The 24,404-nt window shown below is 41.3% G+C and overlaps 1 protein-coding gene across 2 annotated transcripts in view; it reads left to right on the forward strand.

Moving 5' to 3' along the window:
• Positions 1-24,404, forward strand: part of LOC134207612 (uncharacterized) — a 259,390-nt gene that overhangs the window by 42,529 nt on the left and 192,457 nt on the right. The window contains exon 2 of one of the 2 annotated variants that reach the window (XM_062683328.1): positions 10,540-10,753. The exons of the other annotated variant lie outside the window; for it this stretch is intronic. The gene's annotated coding sequence lies outside the window, so the exon portion shown is untranslated. The remainder of the gene's footprint in view (positions 1-10,539; positions 10,754-24,404) is intronic. 2 annotated transcript variants of the gene reach the window in all.

Genomic DNA, 24,404 nt, shown 5'->3' on the forward strand with positions numbered 1-24,404 from the left:
ACGATTCATACATAAAACACTCAAATTTTCGACGTTATTCTTTGAAATAAACATTTTAAAGTCTGACTGAATTCGCCCTATAGTAACCCAACAAACATTGGAAGCTAATGGAGCGTTTATTCAACTAAAAATAGCTTTCTTCAGCTAGAAAACTAGCTTATTCAGCTAAAATTGTTTGTTGGGAAACCCCCTGAGGGTCCATAATAGGAAATTGCTTCCATATAGTCGACACTTCATTTGATTTTTATGTTCCGTTTCGGGACGTTCTTCTTCCCTATTATGGACCCCACAAAATATTCCAATAATGGACACTCTCGAGTTTATTTTTTATAGAATTGTAAAAAATCATCTAATTTTACTTTCCATAGCCTTTCCAATGCATGTAATCAAAGCATAGGACTGTAAGGTAGGTTCTCCCGATGGAATTTCATAGCAAAATGTTTACATTGTGCTGTAATAATGCAAAAATGGCTGGAGGGTCCACTATTGGTTGGGGGTCCACTATAGGGCACTTTACCCTAAATAAATATACACATTACCGCATCTTCCTTTCTTTTGTAAATAAAATCATACCATAAACTAAAATTATTGAAAAAATCAAGGTATTAAATTCTATCTAGTCATGCATTATCTTCAAATTGATTATGTACTGTTCATCGATTGCAGATTTAAACATAAATAAGGAGGAATTCTTTGATTGAGTTGAAAAATCTCGCTTAACTTTTCAAAAGGACCTAAGTAACATTGTTTTCATGAATTAATTTGAATGCAGCAATCAATAGCTTTCATGTTGTTCTGATGATTGCGCTAAGCGAGTTAAGCGAGAAATCCTTGCTGTCTTTTCGATCAATAATTTCTTTCCGACCTCGCTGGATGTTCTCCATCATTACTGAAGAATACGGAATTTAGGAAACATTCATATAAAATATGTCGATTCAATTTTAAAATATAGCAAACTTCTATTGATTTTCTGCCGTCACTGTATTTATTAAATCCTTACGATACGGAAGTAACAAAGAGATCCTTCAGAATCACAGGTTTCAATACTCCAGATTTTATATTATAACAAATTCTACCCTCCTTCACAGACAAATTACGTTGTTAGCAGAATTATTTGTGCAAAACACGTCCTGCTCAACTGTTCTTTCTTTGACACTCCTAACACCATCTGGTCAGACCATGCTTGATAGATCCTACAGTGTGTTCTTTTTAAAATTCCTCATCTTTCTATATGTGTGTTGATTTTCAATAGCGATATTATGGATACCCCTTGATGATTAAAAATATATGGAAAACTTCTCATATCAGAGAATTTAAAATATCAGTAAATAATGTATAAACCTAGTTAAGACCCTAGATAAAATGTAAAAAATTTGAAATGGATGGGTTTCATTGAAACTTTTCTAATATACTATTTTTTTCAAAGTTACCTATAAAAAAAAGATTTTTTTTAAAGAATGCATCAGGGCTACCCCCAACCGCCATTTCTGAGAGTTGTCGTAGAACAGTTTTTTTGTTATACCCTAAGGTTGAGCCCCCAACTTTTCAGGCATTTTGTAATTTTGGGACTCAGTCTGTCATAACCTTAGGATGTACGCTCAATTATGTGAGTAACTTTAGTGAAAACTTAAGGATGGTTTGGAATATCATCTATATTTCAAATACATAGTCACTGTTGCAAGCATACAGATAAATGGTACAAATCCATTTCACTGGATTGAGTTTTCAAAATTACCAAACAGTGTGAAATGGATTTCAGTCACAGTTTTTTTTTCCTTGTCGGGTATTTTTTATTACTGCGACCATTTTTTTGATCTATTGTAATATATTCCCCTTTTTTCTAGCTATGTCATTATGGCGTATCGCTATTGAGAGTGATCGCCATTGTTTGACTAACAGCTTCTCCCCAACACGGCTCAGTTTTTCGAATGAAATGCACCACCGAAATGGGATTTGTTCTACCAAGCTCAAGTTTTATAAGCCCCTTTGTGTAGAACTTTTGTCTTGTTCGAAAAATTGCCAGAAAATGGCGTAACAGATGCTCCAAGCACAAAACAGATAGATATCATAGAACAAACTGCAAATTTCAAAGTAGGCACTTTTTGTATCAACAATCGACCAATGGCACTCCCGTATATCTAAAGCGAAAGAAAGAGAAAGCAAAGCATGCGATGCTGCTCTGTCTAATGCGCGTTGTTCAGTAAAGCTTGACTTCCACCGCTAGGTTCGCTAGCATTCCAAAATCATGGAAGGACCACATTCCACGGCAAAGATGCTTATATGTTATGTGCTCCAAGTCTTCTTTTTCTATGTCACAGAAGCGACAAAGATCATTTTGAAGTTTCCCTATAAGCTTCAAATGATATCGACTCGGACAATGACCTGTAATGAGACCTGTATAAGTGCTTAGGTCTCTTTTAGATAATTCTAAGATGTTGCGAGTCATTGAAAAATTTGGAGTGATTAAGCGTTGCGATTGCCTGGCATTAGTTGCGTTCCTAAAATTGGTTTCTATTTTCATAGATTCCCATACCTTCAGCTCCATACGAAAAGAAGAATTTGTTAAGCTGCAAAAAGGTTCCGGTCCTGTAAACCGACTTGATGATCCGAGTCTCGCCAGCATATCAGCTTTTTCGTTACCATCTATTCCACAGTGTCCTGGAACCCAATATAGATTGACTTGGTTCCGACAAGACAATTTTTGGAGGGACTGAATACATTCCCAAAATTGTTTTGAAGTGCATGTTGCCGACTTTAGAGCATTCAAAGCTGCTTGGCTGTCGGACATTATGCATATATTGGTCATCATTTCTTCAGTCACAGTTCTTTCACATGCTGTTAGTTAAGGTTATGTGGGAGTTCAGGAAATAGTTTCTTAATCTCTGATATTTTTCATGGAATGCAAACATCCTGATGACAAATTTTGCTGAAGAAGTTTGGACCTAGCTCTTCTCTATGATTTTATACAGAAAATCTAGGATGGTGAGCACGTACGTCTATGACTCACCCGTCCTGAAATGGTTTAATAACTATTGGACATATTATGGCAAAAGTTCAACGACCTCCCCAGCATCGCAAAAATGGCCTAATATTTGCAGCATCCAAGCGACTAATTATTACATATTTGTTTTCGTCGTCATGCCAATAAGCATTGCTTGCTCTGTGGACAGAATCTGTCTTCAATGGCATATAAATACCTACGTTCTTCTCGATAATAGACGATAATAGACGATGATGCTAGCGATGAATGCTTTCATGGATTTCTATTTCAGCACAGATCTTGAAGTTTGAATAGAGGCAGTAAGGCCAGGTTTCCGTCAGCATAAATTTGACTCGCAAATGAGTCCCGGAGCCATCAGCCAGCGCCCACTTTTCCATCCAGAACTATTTTGATAATTTGCTTTAAGTTGGGTGTGTGCTTTTTGCTCACGATGCGATGATAGGAATGAGCGTGTGGTCGATGTGAGATAAGAATCAAGATCCAGTATTAGAAGTGGGTTTATTTTCTCCTTCTGTAAACAGCATCAACACTGTGTCTTCGTTAGAACAATACTAGCAACAATAGTGATTGATCGTTTGTTTTCATCGAGGAACTTGGAAAATTAACAGTGGGTCTTTCTGAACAAACTCTTGGTTTAATGATATACTGAATTTAATTAATTCTTCAGCTATGTACTTTGCGATATGTCTTTACTGAGTTGTATTTCACGTAAAATGAGGTAACATCATCACACTATCGCAGTAGCACTAGTTTGGTTCAATACTATTCCTAAGACTAAGCAAATTTTACCGGTTTTGTTCTGTTTTGCTTTATACGAGTACCTACTGTGGTTTGAAATTGTATGAAACTTGTTGTAGAACATAATTTCGCACCGCTTAATAGGTGCCTGATAGGTGTGATTTAAATCGGAATCATACCGGCATTTTAAATTGTAGCAGCATGAAGATATAGAAGCATTATAAAACCGGTCACCATCTCTTAGGTCCAACATATGTAGTTTGTTGTTGTAATTTAATTAACTTCAGTTCGACCTGCTATTCAATGATATGAACCACAACCGAATATAAAGACCGTTGTTGATTGCTAGTTGCTGAAAGATTTCCAATGACCAATATTAACTGGATTCCTGCTTTCATTTTGTTCATGTTTAAAGATAATGAAATTGAATCGCATGACAATAAAAACCTATGTCCTACTCATCTGTATTCGCAAAGCAAAGGTGTGGAGAAAATAAGAAGCCTTTTTATATGCTATTTTATATTTCCTAAAAAAATATTTTCGACACGGATAGCCAAAAAGTTTAAGAACCTTTCCTACCGCAATCACAAATGTCAATTTGCTGTGTCTAAAACATGATTCACCACTTTAGATCACTAAGTCGTCTAAAAGGTAATAAAAAACTTTACGACGCTTTGCCCTATCCTAGTGGGTCAATAAACGCAAATTATCATACGAAGGTGTCAAATCTGCTTCGGACTTCCACATGTTGACACGAAGCTATATTAAATCTACTAGATCTTGATCCTAATCGCAGCGAAGACCAAAGAGCCCGCGTTGTGCTCCTGTCGCGGACGGTGAGCACGCTCCCGTCAAATGAAATTATCGAAATAGTGTTTGATTCCTATGACGACGGCTCATAGAGAAGTGGGCGCAGGCTGGTTCTGCTGCGATCCCATATATTTGTTAGTCAAATTTCTCCGAGTTTTGCGACAACGAAAGCATTCGTCGCCAACGTTTGAGCAGACTGCCGTCGCATCGCATAGAATATTTACTACCGATGGATTTTTTTTCTAAAAGCTAGCTAGGTTGTAGACTGTAGAGACGTCTATTTGGGCCTGCCTGAGGTCGAGCTTTGAAACGTTTTTTTTTATTTATGTGATCGCATTTAGTTGCTTGGATCCTACATCCAACCAGAGAATGGTAGATTTTAATATAGTTCTGCATAAGAACCTTACAGAAACTGTATAGAATTCAGGCATATACAATTTCAGAAGATTGCAATACAACCATTGTGTTGAAATCTTACAATTTTGTTCTATTTTAATACAGTACACGCAAAAAAAAGCGTTCATGAATTCGTGAGCTGACAAGTTCACGGTGTATTTTTTCATGAACAACAGCCACGGATTCGGGAACAAAGTCACGTTTTCTGGAACGTTCTGGAAAACGTGACTGGTGTTCCCGAATTCATGATTTAAATCACGGTGTATTTTTGCTGGTTCACGAATTCGGGAACGCTTTTTTTTGCGTGTATCTCTGTAAAAAAAACTTATATTACTTGTATTAAAACCTTTGCAGTATTGTATATAACAAGATTTTATACAAAAATGGTTGGAGTTGCAAAATGGGGACGAAGGGATTCCTCTCGGAATCCAAAAGGGATTCCACTCGGAATCCAAAAAGGATTTCATTCGGAATTCGAACGGGATTCCATTCGGAATCCGAACGGGATTCCATTCGTAATCCGAACGGGATTCCATTCGAAATCCGAACGGGATTCCATTCGGAATCCGAACGGGATTCCATTCGGAATCCGAACGGGATTCCATTCGGAATCCGAACGGGATTCCATTCGGAATCCGAACGGGATTCCATTCGGAATCCGAACGGGATTCCATTCGGAATCCGAACGGGATTCCATTCGGAATCCGAACGGGATTCCATTCGGAATCCGAACGGGATTCCATTCGGAATCCGAACGGATTCCATTCGGAATCCGAACGGGATTCCATTCGGAATCCGATCCGGCTTCCACCGGGAACCCCACTCGGATCCCATTCGGAATCCGAACGGGATTCCATTCGGAATCCGAACGGGATTCCATTCGGAATCCGAACGGGATTCCATTCGTAATTCAGTCAGGATTCTATTCGGAATCCGAACGGGATTCCATTCGGAATTCGAACGGGATTCCATTCGGAATCCGAACGGATGCCATTCGGAGTCCGACCGGGATTCGATTCGGAATCCGAACGGGATTCCATTCGGAATCCGAACGGGATTCCATTCGGAATCCGAACGGGATTCCATTCGGAATCCGAACGGGATTCCATTCGGAATCCGAACGGGATTCCATTCGGAATCCGAACAGGATTCCATTCGAAGTCCAAACAGGATTCCATCCGGAGTCCGAACAGGATTCCATCCGGAGTCCGAACAGGATTCCATCCGGAGTCCGAACAGGATTCCATCCGGAATCGGGCAGGTTCCATTCGGAATCGAACGGGATTCCATTCGGAATCCGGGCAGGATTCCATTCGGAATCCGAACGGATTCCATTCGGAATCCGAACGGGATTCCATTCGGAATCCGAACGGAATTCCATTCGGAATCGAACGGGATTCCATTCGGAATCCGAACCGGATTCCATTCGGAATCCGAACCGGATTCCATTCGGAATCCGAACGGGATTCCATTCGGAATCCGAACGGGATTCCATTCGGAATCCGAACGGGATTCCATTCGGAATCCGAACGGGATTCCATTCGGAATCCGAACGGGATTCCATTCGGAATCCGAACGGGATTCCATTCGGAATCCGAACCGTATTCCACTGGGAATCTGAACCGGATTCCACTGGGAATCTGAACCGGATTCCACTGGGAATCTGAACCGGATTCCACTGGGAATCTGAACCGGATTCCACTGGGAATCCTAACCGTATTCCATTCGGAATCGAACGGGATTCCATTCGGAATCCGAGCATGATTCCATTCGGAATCCGAACGGGATTCCATTCGGAATCCGAACGGGATTCCATTTCGGAATCCGAACGGGATTCCATTTCGGAATCCGAACGGGATTCCATTCGGAATCCGAACGGGATTCCATTCGGAATCCGAACGGGATTCCATTCGGAATCCGAACGGGATTCCATTCGGAATCCGAACGGGATTCCATTCGGAATCCGAACGGGATTCCATTCGGAATCCGAACAGGATTCCATCCGGAATCCGAACAGGATTCCATCCGGAATCCGAACAGGATTCCATCCGGAATCCGAACAGGATTCCATTCGGAATCCGAACGGGATTCCAATCGGAATCCGAACGGGATTCCAATCGGAATCCAAACGGGATTCCATTCGGAATCCGAACCGGATTCCATTCGGAATCCGAACCGGATTCCATTCGGAATCCGAACCGGATTCCATTCGGAATCCGAACCGGATTCCATTCGGAATCCGAACCGGATTCCATTCGGAATCCGAACCGGATTCCATTCGGAATCCGAACCGGATTCCATTCGGAATCCGAACGGGATTCCATTCGGAATCCGAACGGGATTCCATTCGGAATCCGAACGGGATTCCATTCGGAATCCGAACGGGATTCCATTCGGAATCCGAACGGGATTCCATTCGGAATCCGAACGGGATTCCATTCGGAATCCGAACAGGATTCCATTCGGAATCCGAACGGGATTCCATTCGGAATCCGAACGGGATTCCATTCGGAATCCCGACGGATTCCATTCGGAATCCGAACGGGATTCCATTCGGAATCCGAACGGGATTCCATTCGGAATCCGAACAGGATTCCATTCGGAATCCGAACGGGATTCCATTCGGAATCCGAACGGGATTCCATTCGGAATCCGAACGGGATTCCATTCGGAATCCGAACGGGATTCCATTCGGAATCCGCACGGGATTCCATTCGGAACCTAGGCAGGATTCCATTCGGAATCCGGGCAGGATTCCATTCGGAATCCGGGCAGGATTCCATTCGGTATCCGAATAGGATTCCATTCGGAATCCGAACGGGATTCCATTCGGAATCCGAACGGGATTCCATTCGGAATCCGAACGGGATTCCATTCGGAATCCGAACGGGATTCCATTCGGAATCCGAACGGGATTCCATTCGGAATCCGAACGGGATTCCATTCGGAATCCGAACGGGATTCCATTCGGAATCCGAACGGGATTCCATTCGGAATCCGAACGGGATTCCATTCGGAACGGAACGGGATTCCATGCGGAACTGAACGGATTCCATTCGGAGTCCGGTCTGGATTCCATTCGGAATCCGAACGGGATTCCATTCGGAATCCGAACGGGATTCCATTCGGAATCCGAACGGGATTCCATTCGGAATCCGAACGGGATTCCATTCGGAATCCGAACGGGATTCCATTCGGAATCCGAACGGGATTCCATTCGGAATCCGAACGGGATTCCATTCGGAATCCGAGCGGGATTCCATTCGGAATCCGAACGGGATTCCATTCGGAATCCGAACGGGATTCCATTCGGAATCCGAACGGGATTCCATTCGGAATCCGAGCGGGATTCCATTCGGAATCCGAACGGGATTCCATTCGGAATCCGAACGGGATTCCATTCGGAATCCGAACGGGATTCCATTCGGAATCCGAACGGGATTCCATTCGGAATCCAGCAGGGATTCCATTCGGAATCCAGCAGGGATTCCATTCGGAATCCGAACGGGATTCCATTCGGAATCCGAACGGGATTCCATTCGGAATCCGAACGGGATTCCATTCGGAATCCGAACGGGATTCCATTCGGAATCCGAACGGGATTCCATTCGGAATCCGAACGGGATTCCATTCGGAATCCGAACGGGATTCCATTCGGAATCCGAACGGGATTCCATTCGGAATCCGAACGGGATTCCATTCGGAATCCGAACGGGATTCCATTCGGAATCCGAACGGGATTCCATTCGGAATCCGCACGGGATTCCATTCGGAATCCGCACGGGATTCCATTCGGAATCCGCACGGGATTCCATTCGGAATCCGCACGGGATTCCATTCGGAATCCGCACGGGATTCCATTCGGAATCCGCACGGGATTCCATTCGGAATCCGCACGGGATTCCATTCGGAATCCGCACGGGATTCCATTCGGAATCCGCACGGGATTCCATTCGGAATCCGCACGGGATTCCATTCGGAATCCGCACGGGATTCCATTCGGAATCCGCACGGGATTCCATTCGGAATCCGCACGGAGATCCATCCAGAATCCGCACGGGATTCCATTCGGAATCCGCACGGGATTCCATTCGGAATCCGCACGGGATTCCATTCGGAATCCGCACGGGATTCCATTCGGAATCCGCACGGGATTCCATTCGGAATCCGCACGGGATTCCATTCGGAATCCGCACGGGATTCCATTCGGAATCCGCACGGGATTCCATTCGGAATCCGAACGGGATTCCATTCGGAATCCGCACGGGATTCCATTCGGAATCCGCACGGGATTCCATTCGGAATCCGCACGGGATTCCATTCGGAATCCGCACGGGATTCCATTCGGAATCCGAACGGGATTCCATCCGGAATCCGAACGGGATTCCATCCGGAATTCGAACGGAATTCCATTCGGAACCCGAAAGCTCTTTGGGAACAACGCATCACGCGTCGGTGAATCAGCATTTTGATATGGACAGTGCGTGGAGACGCGTAGTACATTGCAAGTTAGTCTCACTAGGACATTTTGCCTCGCTGAAATGTTAGATGTTTCATCAAAATGTGGAAAATTTCGTTTCCTATCTGTTATTTAAACACGTTTTTCGCCTAATATACATAATTTTAGGTCTATTTTTGTTATGGCCATCTCAAACACGGTAAATATGAGGGGATGCACAAAAGGCGTTAAGCATCGGGGGGTGAGGGGGTGATAAAACGGATCATTACTTATGTAAACGATTTTCCGTCGCCATTATCATCAAACATCTACTTCATTTTTTCAGTAGGACAAATCGACTCGAGTTTGGATTTTTTTTTTCATTAAAGGTAACATGGGACAATTATGCGTAGAATGGTAGTAAAGTGATTAATTACTTATCAAGTAGGAGATTAGGTATTTGAGAATTACTGAAAATCTAATATATTCTACATTTGCTCCTCATAAAACTGCATGAAACATGTGCACTTGAATCACGAGACTTACGAAGAAGACAATTGATGGCCTATTTTCGTTCGTCAGATCGTTGGCATGCGATCGTGAATGTCGGTGTCGCCGCAGCGACGCGTGAGCAACGGGAAGGGATTGAGCTGTCACCGATCGCCGGCTCCTAAACTTCACTACAGTTGAACGACGGCACGCGCGTAGAATGACAAAACGGCGCGCGAACGGCTACGCGACTGCATGTTTGTTTACCCAAATGTATTTACCAGAAGTCTACGGTGGACAGTCGAGCGTGCACCGGCAATTGGCCCTCCAAAACTGAAGGCGCCCCAATAATGGATGCATATTCTTCTGCCGCCGTTTGGCGAAACTTTATGTCGTGTTTCAATTCAAACTAGATTCGTAGGACCAAACGTATTGCCCGCAACTTCTTGGGGAAAGTGGTAGATTACGTTACTTAAGAAGGGAAGAATCCTTATGCTTTGCATGAGACGCACAGTGTTTCCGTTCACGTAAAAATGTGTTGAAATCAAGCAATTGTGTATTATGCACACATAAATACACAAATACACATAAATTCACATATACATGCTAGTACAGGCGAAGTAAATAATTCGTGATTACTTTTTTATTTATTTTCTGGCTTTTCAAGATTGTGAATCAGCGCCAGCTGACCCCAGCCAGAAAGCAGGCGGTGACATTGCATGCAGACACGGCAGCCCATCGTACCCTTAGTGACAATTAAAAGAGTGCCCACCTATGTACGTAGTGCAGCAAAATTGAACAACACACGCCACAAAGCTAATAAAGGAAAAGAAACGACGAACGGCGACAAAGGGTGAAAAATATCACTTAATTCGCAACAGGTAAGTAATTGGTATTGATATAGTGGGCTTTTCATTAAACTGTCACTTTTTATGGGAAAACGCGAGTTGCGATAAGGGTAAAGATACGACTCCATTGATGCGGGATTTATTTTGATTATTTGTAAATACGTTTTTTGTTGATTCGAATAATAGGAAGGCATGCGATTAAAATTTGCTGGTTTCTAGCGTACTATAACCAAGAAAGTTTAGATCATTCTTAACTCCTGATCTACTTTGTTTCCAGTTGAATTCCAGATTCACACATAAGTGGCTGAGTAAAAAGTAAGTCTGCGGCTCATCCTAGTGGGTCTGAGCTTAATTTCAGTCGGCGTCGTTGTGATTCTTCAGCTTCTTGAAGCTTCACAACATTATTGAAGTGTTTGGGGACAATGATTTATGCAAACCGACGATGAAACAAACTTGCTGACTACAACCTTAGAGAAATCACTGCCATCAAGCGGAAGAAATATTTAAAACCTTCCATTACTTTTTATGCTCGTGACGCGTCGTCACTTCCTCAAATCCCCTGGTCATAGTAAATTACGTGAATGAATGCAACTAATGCACGTTTGATATTCATGCATTGGATGGCCATTGAGTCGAGTGGGCAGCTCCCATGCATAATTACAAAATTCGGCTTATCGACTTGGGATCTCCTGCCATGCCGGTTTCGCTTTCAATGTGACATTGTAGCTAGGTAGTGGTTGGGTAGTGATTCATAATTGAATGAAGTACGGATCGTTTTTGACAATGATGCATTTAAATTATGGTTTCGACACGTTATAGCACGACCTCCACCGAATTTGGTGGAGGAGAATCTAATAGAGCACAAAACAGTTTATATGCTTCTAACATGGACCGTGAACCCGAATGAGGTGCGACTGATGTGATTTTACGATCAGAAAGTAGTTAAGAGAGGTTATTTCGATCACGAATTCGATGCAGCTCGAAATAGGTTGATCTAATTCAGTGTTCAGTGCAGCTCATATCACTGGAAAAACATATCAGTTGTACTTTTTACAACGGTAAAGGTTAATTTGTCCGGTTAAATTTCCCGAAGGTTAATTTGTCATCAGAACCAGCGGATGGTAGATTTTAATACAATAACCTTACACAAACTGGATAAAATTTTGGCATATACAATTTCGGAAGATTTTAATGCAATATTTGTACTGAAACCTTACGGTTTTGTTTTATTTTCATACAGTACCTATCTGTATAAAAAGCTTACGTTTCTAGCATAGCATAGCATAGCATATGTGATTGTACAAATCGTGGGTGGCTATATAAAAAGCTTACGTTTCTTGTATTAAAACCAAGATTTTATACAATAATTGCCAGATTTATTTTTTTAGAAGAGATTATTTTGAGCTGAGTAAAATTGAGGCGATAACTTTTTGCCTACTCTTGGGGTCCTTTCTTATCAGCTTATCAATTAGCAAAATACAGTCACGTAAGCAATAAATAGACGAACTATTCACATGATTTCACCCAGTGTTGGAAGACGACTCAAAATTCATAGATCAAGACAAAATTTTCAAAACGACTTATCTGTTTTTGTAAACAAAGATTCAAACAAAGATTTGACAAGCCTGACAGCTCTCCCATGCAAACCAACACCACCAATAGGTAGGCGAAGATTTCCGCTACCTGTTGATGGTGTTAGTTTGCGTGAGAGAGCTATCAGATTCGTCAAATCGTCGTTTGAATCTTTGTTGACAAAAGCAGATAAGTCGTTTTGAAAATTTTGTCTTGAGATGATCAAATCTCGCTTAATTTTTCAAAAGGACCTAAGTAACATTTTTTTCATGAATTTATTTGAATAGCGCAATCAACAGAAAAACATGAAAGCTTTTGATTGCAGTACTTAAATTTTTTCATGAAAAAAATGTTACTTAGGTCCTTTTGAAAAGTTAAGCAAGAAATCGGTCAAACACGTTTTTTTATTGATCAGATTTCGGATGGTTCTGCAAATTCGAACCTAATGAAGAAAATGTTGCGGTGCTTCCGATCATTAGAGTTATCTATCATGGGCGTCAACGGCCGAGGACTGAGGCAACGATTCACCTAGGTGCGTTATTTATTTTGTATTCCTGGAACGTGACTCCACTGTTCTGGAATACACCTGCGTGGAAGTTTTCATCTTTTATAAAGAGTTCCGCAGATAAAACAACTCCTTATTGATAAGAAAATTATTTTGAGCTATTTAGTGGAATGTTTTCACCTGTCATAAGACGAGTTTATACAATCCCATTGAATTCCACCACTTAATTGTATCTTGACAGATACGTATTTCGACCTCAACAGTAAGGCCGTCGAGTCAAGTACGAGACACTGAAGACGGCCTTACTGTTGAGGTCGAAATACGTATCTGTCAAGATACAATTAAGTGGTGGAATTCGATGGGATTGTATAAACTCGTCTTATGACAGGTGAACCCCTTATTGCTGGAAACATAGGATTGTTTGGAATTTCAAAGGCGTCACCTATGATTTTGATGATGGAAGGCACACTGAATACATCACTTTGTAGGCGGCATTTAGGATGTTGATAGCTCGAAATTTCTCACAATACAGCTTGTCGCTTTTCTTGTAGATGGGACACTTGATCCCTTTCTTTCACTCCTCCGGTAGCTGTTTTGTTTCCAGAATTTTGAGTGAATATTATAGTCTTATAATAAGTCTGTACAAACTAGTGACCAATTTTTCATAGTTCATCGTGATGAGCTCTGAAACCGTATTTATGCTGGTTTGGGTCATTTGGCATATAGTAATTTGGCATAAAGGTCATTTGGCATAACGGTCGTTTGACTTAACGAACATTTGGCATAAGCTTGAACTGCAACAAAAGAGCGGGTCATTTGGCATGACTGACATTGGGCATTATTTGGAACTCTCCACCTAGAGAAGGTAAATCGAGGATATGTTATGATAAATTTAGACCGGAGAGATATTTTCGGAAAAACGGACAAACAAAACAACAGAACTGCTTCCACAGAAGAGATCACATCATTGATTTATCCAGGTCACTCAGGTAGCACATATGTTGTAAACAAGCTTCTATTGCTCATAAATAGGGGTGGTGGAAAATCGCGGCAAAATTTTCTAAATTTCGCGGGCAGCCAATTCAGAAAATTTGGAAATTCTCGGCTATTTCGCGGTAAATTATATTTCGGTACAAAAAATTAGACAATGTAGATTCCATATGGTATTTAAATTGTTGCGTTTATTAATTTCATTTTTTTTATTATTATTTCTTTGCATTACTGGTCAAAAGCACTTAGTTGGACCGCAAGACCACCTAAAGCAGAGCATCGTGTGTAGCCTCTATTCATTCGTGTTGTTAGTTTTGTGTGCTTTGAACCAACAGCCCACATAGCGTTCGGTTGGCAGTTTGGCGCGCACATTCCGAATAATAGGACAAGGCCAAATGTGCTGGTTGAAAGAGATGGCGCCACAACATTTGTAGTAAAATTAATTTTCTTGTATGGACAAATGGCCCGTTCTCACTAACTACGCATCACAGCGATATGTGACCTAGGTAGAAAAGCTACAAATATTTTTCTGATTTTTTATACCCTTATTGCATTTTGTAACTTTAAGCAATAAATGAGATCTGATTACAGTTCCATACTAAACTCGAGCGGTTTACTACAAATTTCTTTATGACTGCTCTCCACCTAGAGTGTACAAAAGTAACATTCATTACTTACGCCATTCAACAACAGTTGTCACTGCTGTATATGCAAAATCACATTGATATAAATACGCAGCATCGCCACCTCTCGTCTGATAGTGTCAATATTGCAATTTATACCAGCAGGTGTATTAGTGTTGTTGGAATGATTTGAAAGAGCCTCAAGCGGAATTTTAGCTAGAATGCCACTGGTCTCGTCCTATTGAATATTCTTTGCGGCCAAATTTACTTTTCCCGTCAAACAATTTTATTGGGGCAATCGATTAATTCTCTTATTTAGGATAAATTTTCCTAAAAAATCCATATTTTTTACATTTCCAACTATTTTTAAAATTTGAAAGAAAAACAAAATTGTTCTTCAATTTAATTTTGGCTCAACATTCGACCAACTTCGGACTTTGCACTTTAAAAAAAATTCGAGAAATCAAGAGGTCAAGAAATCGACTGATACAATAGAATGGAATAAAATAATTGACGGGAAAGGTTAATTTCGCGGGTTTTCAAAGGGATCAAATTCAATATTGCCACATTTCGGACAAATGCTTACTTTTAAAGCCTTTTTTTGCAAGAAGGGATTAAATTTACCATTGTCTTTTTCCAGGCAAACGCCTACATTTAAAGGACTAATCACATTCACCATTGTCTTATTCTGCGCAAATTCCATCTTCTAAAACAGGGAACACATCAACCATTGCCTTTGTCCGGAATAGAGCCTGTCTTTTAAAGAAGGGATCATATCCTTTATTGCCATAATCCGGGAAGGCGTTCACTTTCCAATATATTTTCACCTCGCCAACTCGATGTTGTCAGAGACAGTTCACATGTACGACATACAAGGTGTTTGGCCATTTGCCGGAAGAGTTTAAAAAACTTAGATTGCGAGTGTGTGTGCTTCATCCTCTATCCCTCACCCAGCTGGGGGTGTTGATTAAGTAGTACTAAGAATAATTTGATCAGATCTCATGTTCCGTAATGGTGCTCTTTTTGTTACGAAGACTAGTACTACGAAAAGGATTGTAGTTATGGGATGTACTAGTTGTTCATAACAGGTACAGCAAAACTTCACAAGGACGCCTTTATTCGTACTAACTACTCAGGGAGTAGAAGGTTGAGAAGAGCCACCGTTGCTAACTAGAGCGTGAACCGGATACTGGGACTCCCACAATATCCGCGGCAATAGCAGCAAACGATGCCCTGTACGTATTTAGTGTTCAATTTAATAAATTTATATGTTGGCGAAGCAATAAGAACTGGAACGTGCTCACCAATTTAGTTCGTCCAGAGTTCTGTATGATCCTCCTTCGCTTCCATTTAAGACGTGATCGCATTGCCCAACAGTTCGCCCAACTGTGGCTGATTTGGCAGCTGCAAAAGTTCTCTTGGGGTTAGTGCCTGTGGATGTTCCGGTTGCTGTTACTCTCATGGCTGTTGCTGCATTAAAATTGGTTGTAGTACGTTATAGTATTTTGTCAATGTCTTTAAGCATTTGAAAGTAGGAAGTGTTCAAATAATTAACAATGGAATTCTTGAATCCTGAAAAGATGAGACGAAAAATCGAGGGCAGTTTCAAACATTATAACATGAATGTTTTTGAAAATCAATTAAATCCCTAAGGAAGGCCAAGACCAAGGGCCGAAACGTAGGAAACTAAACCTACGTGTCGTCTCGATTTTTGTGAGACTGAAAAGCCGCAAATCCCAAAGTTAAAATCAATATGGTTTCCCTCATTTTCACCGGGAGATTTGAGAAGGTGTGTAGTGGCACATTAAAAAAGTGTTTATTGAAGTAAATACAGATCAAATGCCGGATCAAATGTCTCGCTGCTCTTAAGTCCAATTAATAGTGAGACCTTCGAAAATATTTTCTATCAAGAACTAAAGAAACGTATGCAAAGCCAATTTGAAGCGAAAACAAAAAAAAAATCACTTTTGCATCGAAAAAAATGACGGATGAAAATTTTCCGCGTCCGCTCTTTATCACAACCTGCTTCGATCTCCCTAAAAAAACTTAGATTGTGAGTAATGATAAAAGATTAATGAGAAGTTAGTAATTATAAATGAAAAGGGAGAAGTAAAAAGTGAAAAAAGAGAAATGAGAAGTTACAAGTGAGAAATTCTATGTGAGGAGCTCGAAAAGAGAAGAAAAAAGTAAGAAGTGAAAAGTGAGAAGTGCAAAGTAAAAATTGAGAAGTAAGAAGTGAGAAATGAGAGATGAGAGTTGACAAGAGCGAAATAAGAAGTGAGTACTGATTGTGAGAAGTGAAAAGTGAAAAGTGAGAAATGAGAAGTGAGAAGTGAGAAATGAGAAGTGAAAAGTAAGAAATGAGAAATGATAAAACAGAAATGAGTAGTAAGAAGTGCTAAGTGAAAAGTGCTAAATGAGAAGTTAGGAGTGAAAAGTAAGTAGAGATCGTGAGAAGGCAGAATTGAGAAGTGATAAGTGAGAAATGAGAAGCGAGAAATGAAATGTGAGAAATGAGAAGTGAGTAGTGAGAGTTAAATGTGATTACCAAGAAGTAATAAGTAAGAAGTGAGAAGTAAAAAGTGAGAAGTGAGAAATGAAAAGAGGGAATTGAGAAGTGCTAAATAAGAAGTTAGAACTGAGAAGTGAGAATGTAAGAAGTGAGAAGTGAAAAGTGCAAAGTGAAAGTGAAAAGCGAGAAGTGAGGAGTGAAAAGTGTGAACTGTGAGATGATAAGAGAGAAACGAATAATGAGAAGTGCTAAGTGAAAAGTGCTCAATGCGAAGTTAGAAGTGAGAAATGAGGAGTGAAAAGTGAAAAGAAAGAAGTGTGAAGCGAGAAGTGGAGAAATGAGATGTGAGAAACAAGAAGTGAGAAATTAGAAGTCAGATGTGACAAGTAAAAGTAAGATGTGAGAATTTAAAATTTGAAAATAATCCAAATTCTTTCCAATTTCCTTCTTCCTACTATTTTCTCATTTCTTCCTTTTTTTCTTCTTTCTCCTTCCCCTATCTTTTCTCTTACTTCTCACCTCTTATTTCTGTTTTCCTCACCCCTAACTTCCTACTTCTCACTTCGTAACTGTCGCATTTCACTTTCACCACTCATGTCTCCTTACTCATTTCGTACTTCTCACTACGCACGTCTCACTTGTTACTGCACACATCTAACTACTCAGTACTCACTTCCATTTCTCAGTACTCACTTCTTACTACTCTGTACTCAATTCGAGCATATCATTTCTCACTTTTCACTATTCACTTCGAATATCTCTCTTCTCACTTCACTTAATAAGAGAACAATTCTAATTATTCGGCCAAATAACGTTCAGCCAACTGATCCTTTCGGCCAAATGACCATTCACCATAAAGGTGTTCTCTATCTCGATACCTCCCTAACTCGATGGTACCTTCAATATCGGATAAGGGAGAGCTCACTGTATCATCGCTCCATATTCGACTAAAGCATGCTTTCTGCGAAAAAATTATGTCTTTTCAATGTTATTATCGACCAGTGTTATACTCACCATTCCGGTTTTTTCCAGCATCATTTGGTCGGGTTCTTCCAAACCACACCAAGCGTACATGTGTTCCAGGACATCCTCAGTTTTGGGTCGAGGGATATCCGATGCGATTTTCGATCAATTATATCTGCTAAACGTAAGCTTGGTCAGAAAAATTAGTAATTTTTTTGTTGGCGCTTGGTGCGATTTGGCAGAACCCAGACCATTTAGTCAAACACAAAAAACAATCTTCGGAAATAACTTAGAAAATTCCTCCAGGAAATCCTTCGGAAATTCTAGTAGTAAAACCATATGAAATTTATTCCGAAATTCCTCTGCAGGAACTATTCAGAAAACAAATTCGGATGATTTTTTTCCGATATTTTATTGAAGTATGAAATGGGAAATACTGAAGGAGTTTACGGATGATTTTCTAATGGAAAATTTTAAAGGAATGTCCAGATGAAATTTACAAAAGAACTCTGAAAGTAATTTCCGAATGATCCTAAAAGAATTTCTCAATGAATTTCAGAAATGACTAACGAAAAAAATCTTAAAGGAAAATCCGAAAGTTTCAAGGAATTACTAGTTACATTGCCTGAACCGAAAGAATTTAAAAAATCGAAAGAATTCCTGGATGAAGTTCTGAAGAAATTTCGTAAGAACTCCAATAATAATAATAACAACATCAATAATAATAGGAATACTGGTAGAATTTATTTTAAACACTCTTGAAATAATTGCTGAAGCAATTTCTAAAAAAAAGTTCGATTGAATTCCTAAACCAATTTCCGCAGATATTCCTTAAGCATTTCCAAAAGAAATCTTAAAGAAATTTCCAAAGGAATGCTCCTGAAGCATTTTCCGTAGGTAATTCCAAAGTAAGAGTTCCGACCAAATTTTCATAGTAATTTCCGATAGAATTACTTCTCAAAATCATTTTTTAAACAATTTCCGAAGGAATTTTTTAAGAAATCTTTGAACGAATTTTTGAAGGAATATTTTGATGTACTAAAAAGATGTATTTCCAAAGTAACTTGCCGAAAGAATTCCAAGAGGAAATTCTTGAAATTTTTGCAGGAATTTATGAAGGAATTCCCAATAGAATTCACGAATAGATACCTATCAGAGTTTCCAAAGAAATTCCAAGATTTATCCAATAATTCTTTCTGGAATAACCCTGAAACTCTGGGAAATTCAGTTTTTTTCAAAGTAATTTTGGCGTATATAACTAAAGTTCAGGGAAAATATTGGATTTGATGAGTCACGTGCCACATCGTGCCCCAGCTTAGCTCCACTAGTGCTCCTAAGATGGTTTTGACGTCGTCGTCACCTTCGAGCTGTGCATAGAATGTGCCCTTATCATAATCAATGCTTCCGGAGTGTGTGCTATGGACGTTGATTAAGTTATCAACTTCAAATACCATCTCATCATCCAGAAGCCATAATCTCTCAAAATCTCAGGAGAAGCCGATGGGTCAATTGACAGCAGCTTCTTACTTGACAACACTCACAATGACCAAAATAGGAACCGCGTGATTCCTCGCTTCTTTCTTTTCTGCACACATCCAATCTGTCATCGTCAATTACGATTGATTTATCCACGAGTCGTCATCTCTGCCCCCAACTGCCATTCGGCTGACATTTAACTGCGCGTGGGGCGTCGCGGTCGCATTAAAATTCAATTAAAACCATAGGCGTAAAAGTCTGAATGAATTAATCTTCTCGACGATCAGAATAGTATCCAATTACCCCGAAAACTCGTAAACCATCTCGGTAATTACAGCAATCGTAATGATTCCGCTGCACCTTGTTTACACGTTTAATAAGCGACCGAATCGCCTCCGGGGTGGTCAATTCAGAATATCAACGCCACGCACTGATTGGAACTGGATACGGGGAGTGTCCCCCTCGTCGGTTGTTTTTGCACGGTGCGGCGGTGGTGCCGAAACAAAACGCGGGAGCACCCCATCAGATAAATATCCATAAACCTGTAACAAGCGAGCGAAGCTCTAAAAAAACTTGTTCCCTCCTTTTTGGCATCGATCCGAGTGTGCATAATGGTAAACTAGTTTAAAAAGATCCCGTGCCTGTGTGACCTTGACCATCAAAACGGCGACGACGGATAGAGCCGCATCGAGAGATAAAGGTTTTCGAACTCCCCGCCCAAAAGAGGACGCTTCGGTTTAGGCACCGGAGACCGGTGGTGGCGAGGAAACAGTTTAAACGTTTCAAATTCCCAGCTGTGACAATTTGGCAAATGATGACGCTGCGCTGCTGCGACGATCGGGGTTTGTCGTTTGTGTGTGCATCCAACACTCCGTTTGTCGTTTGGTCGATCGAGATATTTGCTCTCGATAAATGCGAAGCACTTTGAAGCAAATGTAGGGTATGAACATGTGTTATTGACAGGGGCCTCCTTTTCGTCAAAGTTACCAAACAATGTAATATTAACTAAGTTCAAAGCTGTTTATTTATTTACAAAACTAGAAATCATTTTCCCTATTGCAATAGAGATTGGTGATTTTTTTTTGCATCGTTCATCGCAATATAATAATTAATGAGCTCTGAGCGGATGATTTAGCATGACTCAATTAAACTGCGGCTGCCGACGATGATAACCGGACGAGCGGAGCTCGTTTGTTCTGTCTGGCTGGAATTGATTGCGGTTAAATATTGGGTGATTTTAATGTTTTCGAAGTAGAGTAGTTTGTTTATTATTGACGCCATCAATAAAGATTGAGATTGTTGGATTAAAAGATATAATCCCTTCGCTCGATCGTGGACATATAAATAATGGGATAGGCGATGTTAATGAAGATAATTTTTTGCTATCAACGTAATATTCAGTGGGACATATTTATAGAGCAGACTCATGTCAGTTCCAAGATAGTTAAACAGATCACTAATATATTCTGAGCTTTAACATTTCTACCACTTTGTGTCATGTCGATGCTGAAGCTTTCTTAAAAAAAAAGGAATGGTTCAAGCAGACTTGTAACTTTTTTTCCTTCATTGAATCTACCAGTGTCGATGAGGGTTACCCGCTTCATCCTTTTGTCGTAGACCACAATAACGGGCCGATTGGTACAAATGAGGACATGATCTTGCGATTCCAATACAGCTTTACGAAACTATTTTTTAAAACCGGGACAGGCAAATATATTTGTAGTAGGCGACAAACTGGTCAACCTAGTTGTGCTTTAAAGCAAGCTGTTGGTGCACAATCTTGGCGACTTCGTTGTGACCGAAATAGGCTGAATCAGCTAAGGCTGAACACCTGGACACGATATTCTCGATCGTCCCTCCTACTGAACTACTAAATTGCACTTCCTGCAACGGTTCTCCACGTTCTAGTGCAATACATAGTGCCGAGATAGTTCTTTGTCGCAATTTCCCGTTCCCGTTTTATTCCAGCTCCAGTTGATGGGGGTACGTCCCATGCAACTCCTTCTGCTTCCACGATGTGATCATCTAGTCGACAGTATTGATGTCGCAATTCAGCTGTTAGTCCTCCTGCGCCAGATGCAGGGCAGTGAATCCGTGGTCAGCTTCACATACAGCGCGATACATTTCGTGGCGGTTCTGGTTCTCCACGAAGTATCTCCACAACTGCTGGATCTGGGAAACACATAGTGTTTGTATATCGGTGACGCCTCTTCCTACTACTGTACGAGGCAGGGTGACTCTTTCAATGGACGATTTTGGATGGCACATGCGATGCTCAGTGCACGCCGCTTGTTCTAACGTCTCCAAGTCAGTCTTGGTTCACTTAACCACCCCGAAACTGTACATCAACAAGGGCACGGCAAACGTGTTTATTGCCTTCACTTTGTTGCCGGCCGACAAAAAGCTCTTCAAAATACCGTTGACACGATGCAAGAACTTTTCCTGCAAGGCTTGATCATTGTGCGGCGAATTCCCTTCAGTTGCAGGAAACCTAGGAACTTGTACGTTTCGCCTTCAACCATGTTTCGAATCTCCTCCTGTTCGCTGACGCGGAAACTGTCGGATGTCGTTGCTGAATACCTACTGTTACAAGCTGCAGAAGTTGGTGCAGCTTCTCCACAATTACCGCTTCAAATCGTCCATAAAGATCTTTATGGTACTGAAGTACTGAGTCGTATGCCTTTTTATAGTCGCTATACGCCATGCGCAGGTTCCTTTGCTAGTGGGTGGCCTGTCCTACAACGACTGCATCAATGGTGACCTGATTCTTGCAGCCTCGTGTGTTGCGTCGACAACCTTTTTGTTCCTCGGTCATCAGGTTGTTGACGTCGCAATAGTTCTGCACCCTCCGCGATATGACCGCACAGATAGAAAAAGTTGTTGAAATTTACACGAAAGTAATGCACATAAAGGGAATGCCAAAAAGAGCGTAAATTTAAACGATTTCATCGCCTAAATGTATGCAATTTCCATTGCATTATGTCAATTTTATATAATGTATGCTATAGAAACTGACATAATGCTATAGAAATTGCATACATTTAGGGTGTACTTGTTGGAAAATATCCATGTACGCCTAAAATAGTGTAATTTTCCATGTCTTTATTTTTTACGCGCTTTTTAGTTTTCATTATTTTTTTTCTGTGCGATGACAGCACTTTGTACAGACTTGAAAGGAACGTTATTGGTCTGTATTTGGCTGGGTTAAAAGTAAGTGAAACCACTAGTGATGAACTCCGGTAGCTGCCCGGGGTTATCTAGTACCGTGTTGCAGCAATCCGCTTGTCGACCGTGGTGAGTTTTTTTTTATATCAAAAATTATGCACAAAATCGGGTCCTGGTCAGCTCAATTCCTGGTGGCCTGAGTGGCCTCACTTATGTCTTAGGCTCCGCCCCGGGAATGCGAATCTGATTGAGCATCTGTTATCCATGTCGTAAGCGGCTTATCATCGTTCGAATGCCAGCAAGGGACTCTTAGAAAAATTGTGCACCATTGACCTCCGGAGATTTGGGGGTTGGTGTCAGGCTCTGCAAGCTATTGCAAGCGATTGGAAACTCGGTTTCGTGGAACTGCCAAACTCTTAACTTCATCGGGAGCACTCGCATACTCGCCGATGTGCTAAAGGACCGTAGATTCTAGGTTAATGCACCGAAGACAAAGTTCATGGTCCGGCAATAAACTCAACTCAAGGTTTTTCACGGTTCATTTCGAGCTAAGAGCGACCAGCAAGTTCGACGGACCTGAACCTTATGAATTGCACTGTCTGGAGTATGTTGGAGGCCGCGTCTGCTCTGAAACAGGGCTGACAATAGTCGTTATCGTCATATTGCACAACCCTAGTAACATTTTGGTTTTATAACACTCTTGTAGAGTAAATTATGGTCTTCAAGAGCGTTATAAAACTTAAAATGTTACTTGGGAACTCAACATTCGTTTTACTCGCGCAACATGCCTACCACGACGATAGTCACGCACCCAAAAGTTATGACGATTTCTGTCGTCATTTTGAAACGCACACAACGTACAGCAGCTTAAGCGCCACTCTCGGGTTAGAGAGACTACTGACGCTTTCTACAGGTCCGGCTATAAGACTCTGTTCTAGGGCGAGTTTACTAAGTGGCTCAAACACTCGATTGTCTCTGATCAACCCAAACGGAAGCGAACCAAGTCACAAACCGGGAAAAAGATATCCGAATTAAATTTGAAAAAAGTAAAAGGATAGAATATCAATTTCAAAAAGGCAGCATGCTTATAATTTCCTACATAGGTTTTACAAATTTCTTGGTTTGGGGGAGTTCCTACTTTGAGCTCAAAGGAATCTAACTAACTTACTTGCAAGTATTATTTTCCTACTACGTACGATGGGCGCCGTTCGATGTTGCTGCATCTGCCGAAACGACGACGAATTGTGTTGCATGCGACGTAGTCGAGTATATGGGGGGTGACAACCAACACCGACGATTCGTGGAATGTGTCGGAGAAGACGGCGTCCAACCTCGCTTGTCGATAATCGAGAACGACGGAGACCCGTCTCAGTCCAGCTCAACGACGAGTGTCGCGAAGGGTCCACACGATGATCACTCATGTAGAGAATCAGTAATTGGTATCGTCGATCCGACTAACCATCACCAATATTCGTCACTCACTACAGAGCTGGAGAACACGATGCTTTCTTGGCACAGACGCTACGGTGAACTTCGACGCCTCCACGTCGAGGATTCGGAGAGGGCGAGATAGTGCGATGAGCGGTATAGGAACTGAGCAGGCAGCTTAGTGCTTTGAGTTCTATACTTCGACGACCAAACGTCCTGACTGCGACTGTCGGAGCAGGAGTCTGAGGGTGTCGTCAGATGCGAATAACTCGGATGCTCCTGGTGGGTTGCTTGCATAGGACTGTCGATTTGAGAGCTTGAGTCAGTCGTGAGATGATCATAGGTCGCAGGAAAGCTGGTGAGTCCTACTATGATGAGTCTCAAGGGCCTTCTGGATGCTGGTGACCACCTTGACGAAGAACTACAGATCCATCACCGCAAAACCTCCGT

The sequence above is a fragment of the Armigeres subalbatus genome, chromosome 1 (assembly GCF_024139115.2).
Source record: "Armigeres subalbatus isolate Guangzhou_Male chromosome 1, GZ_Asu_2, whole genome shotgun sequence".
NCBI lineage: Eukaryota > Metazoa > Arthropoda > Insecta > Diptera > Culicidae > Armigeres > Armigeres subalbatus.